Below are 4,952 nucleotides of genomic sequence, written 5' to 3' on the forward strand. Positions count from 1 at the left end.
ACCACTTCCGCACTGCACGCTAAATGCAAGTGCACATCATTCTTTGAATCAAGTGTGCTGCAGCACTCACACGAGTGAACTTCTCGTCGGAAAAAACTGCACGCGTTATTCTTTCGGTACTCTTTTCGCTCTAATTTTTTAACCGTTTATCAGAATGAGGCATGTAATATACTGTTGAAAAGCTATGGATTAGGCACAACTTCGACATGTTGAACACTTTTCGAGATTCCACACGGTTTAAGAGAAGTTTTGAAAATGGTGCGGCCTATGACGAGTGGCAGCAAGCGTTTTTTCGTGATTTCTTCTAAACTTCTCGTCGGAATAAAGCAAACGATACACTGTTGGATAGATATCGTCGAGCCGCATCTTTTTCATATATAAATGTTTCTCTAATTCCTTACGGTTTAAGAGCAGTTTCGAATTTACTAAATCGCGGAATTCTGTTTTTCAAATTTTTTCAAATTTTTTGTACTGTTTTCACTCTAGTTTTTGAACCGTTTGTTGAAACGAGGCGTGTAATATGTGGTTGGAAAGCTATGGACAAGGTGCAATTTTCATATGTAGAAATGGTTTTGAGATTCTTTACGGGTTTAAGTTAATTTTGAGGTGGACGACGGGTGACAGCGGTCGTTTTTCGCGAAATTTTTACAAACCGCTTGTCGAAACGATTGAAATGATATGCCGTTGGAAAGATCTCGATGAGACAGAAGTTTTTCATGTAAAACACACTCTCTAATTGCTTATGGTTTAAGAGCAGTTTTAAAATTAGTGAAAAGCGGACACTCTGTTTTTTGCGACACCCAAATCGTCGTGTGCACTGCATCAGACAGATGAGTGCACTGCTTCAGACTGAAAACTGTACTGCATCTGACAGATTAAAAATTGTCATGCGTACGCGACAAACGAAATGCATTGCATCAGACAGATGCGTGCACTGCTTCAGAGTAAAAACCACACTTCATCGGACAGACAAACGCACTGCATGATTTTTTTTTGTGGGACATAATTTTTTTCAAACAAGATGGAGTGCACTTCATGTCGAGTGTTGGTGGACCGCAATACTATGAAAAGTGAACCTCGAGACTACCATGAACGGCCGCGACACTATCAAAAATAAACCGCTTGAGCTTTTTCCAAACTCAATATTTTTTACGTGCATAGACTGGACGAGTAGACCGCAGGGACCAAGCAAGTGAACCACATGTAACGAGAAGTGAGCTGCTTTCCGAGGTGTTTTTGTTTCGGATCACCAAATGAACCACCAAGGAGTTTTATGGCGAACTTCGTGAGAGAACAAAGTGAGCTTCAAAACATACATATACATTCATTATTTTTACACAGCTACACAGCCATCGAGTACATAGCAGAATGAACGACGGAGTACCCAACTGTACTACACTAGGCTAAGACTTGCTTATGCAAAATTACCATCCATTTTTCTTACTACAAAATGAACTTCAAATGCACTAGGCAGTGCCCTTTTTCTCTCTGCGTTTCTCATAAACAACAAAATGAACTTCAAATGAACATCAATGTTCTCTTCTTTTTCTTAGTGGGCGCACTTCTTCTTGAGTAAACTGCACATTGAAGCAAACAAAACACCAACGAAGCACAAAGCAAACCTCTTTGAGTAAATTGCACGACAGGTGGGATTGCAAAAAAAGCAACGAACTATGGCGGCGAGCACCGAAATGAACTCGCCGGTGCCACCGGACTGCATGTCTCACCACGAGCCTCGTGCCATCGGAATGCAAGCATGCTCGCCGGTGGACTGGACATCCAGCCGCACCGCACTGATGCCCAAAGCAAACTGAAGTGTTGTGCCCAAGGGGAGGAGAGGATGCCGGAGGCCGGTGCTTGTGGTGCCAAATTGCATCTCGTTCCTCGGCGCACTTCAAGCTCGAGGCGCCTGGACTGCAAGGGGAGGAGGCCAGCTCGTCTAGAGGACATGGCAGATTTCGCTAATGATGCAGCAGAGACCCGTCGTACTGCATCAACCGTCGGGGACTGCTTTTGGACTACAGCAGGGGACAGCCTGCGGTGGAGCTAGGCATGGACCGGGGTGAGGAGAGGTGAGGCCTTACGGCTGGCAGGGTCCTGGACGATGGGAGGGACCAGTAGGGAGAGATCGACGATGCAGAGGGAAGCGATGGGGTATCCGTGGGCAGTTGCCGGGTCGAATCCATCTCCGGCGGCATGGTGGGCCTCGGATCCCTCGTCGTGGAGCACCATGGGGAGCGACCTCTTCCAGATTGGCCCCCACGGATCTCACAAGGGGGCGGTGGCTCCAGTTCGCCGGCCTAGCCAACCGTCGGGAACTATGGCTAGGAGGAAGGTGGGGGAGGGAGGTGGCGGCTCATGTGGAGGAGGTGACGCCGGATCCAGGCTGTCGCGGCTCCGGGGCGGCGGCCATGACGCGGATCCGGTGGCAGCCGGGGAGTGCGTGACGAGGAGGAAGGCGAGGGGGCTAGGGGGAAGGTAGTGGTGGGAGGTGGAGGCTCGTGTGGAGGAGGTGAGGCTGGATCCAGGCCATCGCGGCTCCAGGCTGGTGGCCATGGGGCGGATCCGATGGCAGACTGGGCGAAGGAATGGAGGAAGGTGAGGGGGAGGGGGCGTGTCGGGAAGAAGGTGGTTTCCTGGGGGTAGGTAGGTCCTCTGGGTTTAGTGGGGTTCGGGTCGGGACATACACGCAGTTCATTTGTGTTAGCAGAATAAGCGATTTGGTGTGCAGAATAAGACTCTTAAGGGTGTTATTAGAATAGACCCACCATAAACACTGCAATTTAATCGATACATAACTATAGTTTATTCACCATGCATATGTTGTTTGGAGAGATGACACTAGTGAAATTTTGGATTACAGTACTTTATTCCTCCTAAATACGACCTCGTTCTCTTACTTTATTGTTATTTAATATTATGAATTTCAATTTCAATTTCATTTGCATATAAAATAATTTCCATATAGTCGATACATTAATCCTTGTAACTAGAAAAGCTAATGAAATTGACAACCTCGATAGTTTAGTTGGAGATCAAGAAAAGTTTCTTAGTTGAGTGCAAGATTGATCATCAACAAATAGGAGAACTCCAAGGATTTATGCTTTGGTTCTCAAGTACTGATGAAGTATTATTCTGATATTACAAACTCTTACTTTTGAGGGCCCAACATATATTCAACTAAGCAACACTACTACTTGGGTTATGAGGAAGCAATAAGTGGGAACGAGCTTCGGAGGAGTCCAAGAGTGTCCTTATCCTTTTGAAGGTGGCATCAAAGAGTTCACCTTGACACAAAATCATTATTGGTTGGAGCTAAGGTTCAGTGGTTGCTGGGGTGGCCAGATCCTCTCTCACGGGGTTCGATGAGAGTGTGGAGTGTGGAGCTCTGTGCAAAAGCTTTGTCCAAACGGGGGTCGGTGCCAGTGACGTTGGCGCCTATGGGCACCATTTACCCCTTGAAGGCATTGTCGAAGACATTCTTCTTCTCTACCGGGGTGTCATTAGCCCACAGTCGTTCGCTTGTGCTATTGGCAAGCTTGGCTGTTGGTGGTGTCTAATTTTGGTTAGGGGTTGTTCGTGTTAATTATTGGGTTTTTTGCATGCTTGCCCCATAAAAAACCATATTATTGTGTGATTTTGACCTCATTTTTCTTAGACCTTGTGAATTCTCTTTTTCTTAATGAAATCAGAGCACCTTTAACCTCTCACGAGGTCCCGTAAAATAAACCAAACCATACATACGAGGTATTAAAAAGAGTTCGAAGTTGAGGTGCCAATTGCAATCCATATCGTTTCTCGTGGGTATATCATTCGGTTGTCCGTCCGAGTGAAGGTTCCGTTACACCAGGGAGAGAGCGACAAAAAAATGCTTTCGTTCGCTCAAAATAACCACTAACAATGAATGTATTAGAATTGCCATGTGAAAACAAATAAAATTGTGGTGGTATTGTAAAGTATTTGCCATGTTCTAAAGTAAAAAATCGATAATGATGTATAAAAATTGTCATGCTGCACCGATGTGTTTGCCATGCGTTTTCGGGGATTTGTCATGATTGTAGCATGGAAAATTGGAAGCCTAAAAAAATGACAAGAATTGTCATGCTTAAGATTTTCCATGTTAATGAAAAAAATTACATGCTACATCAATGTAAAATGGTGACAACTGCCATGCTCCAGCAACATTGTTTGCCATCTCCAAAAGTGTTCGCTCATATTTCCATCTAGAGAGAACCGTGAACTACCGCTAGCTCGTAGCTCGCTCGAAGCAGTGTGTGGGAATGAGAACTTCGGGATTTGTGCACGAGATCCAACGTGTCAAAGGGTATTCACTTGGAATGCCAAAAAAATCCGACGTCAGTGTTGGGGAACGCGGTAATTTTAAAAAGATTCCTATGATCACGCAAGATCTATCTAGGTGATGCATAGCAACAAGAGGGGAGAGTGTGTCCACGTACCCTCGTAGACCGAAAGTGGAAGCGTTTCAATAACGCGGTTGATGTAGTCGAACTTCTTCACGATCCAACTGATCAAGTACCGAACGCACGGCACCTTTGCTTTCAGCACATGTTCAGCTCGATGATGTCCCTCGTACTCTTGATCCAGTTGAGGCCAAGGGAGAGTTCGTCAGCACGATGGCGTGGCGACGGTGATGATGAAGTTACCGGCGCAGGGCTTCACCTAAGCTCTACAACGATATGACCGAGGTGTGTAACTGTGGAAGGGGGCACCGCACACGACTAAAAGATCAACTTGTCTGTCCTTAGGGTGCTACCCTCCCCCGTATATAAAGGAGGGAGGGAGGAGGTGGCCGGCCTAGGGGGCACGCCAAGCATAGGGAGTCCTACTAGGACTCCCAAGTCCTAGTAGGATTCCCATTCCTATTCGGAGTAGGAGAGAAGGAAAGAGAGGGAGAGGGAGAAGGAAAGGGGGGACTGCGCCCCCACCCCTTG

This window comes from Triticum aestivum, chromosome 2B, assembly GCF_018294505.1.
Source record: "Triticum aestivum cultivar Chinese Spring chromosome 2B, IWGSC CS RefSeq v2.1, whole genome shotgun sequence".
Classification (NCBI taxonomy): Eukaryota; Viridiplantae; Streptophyta; class Magnoliopsida; order Poales; family Poaceae; genus Triticum; species Triticum aestivum.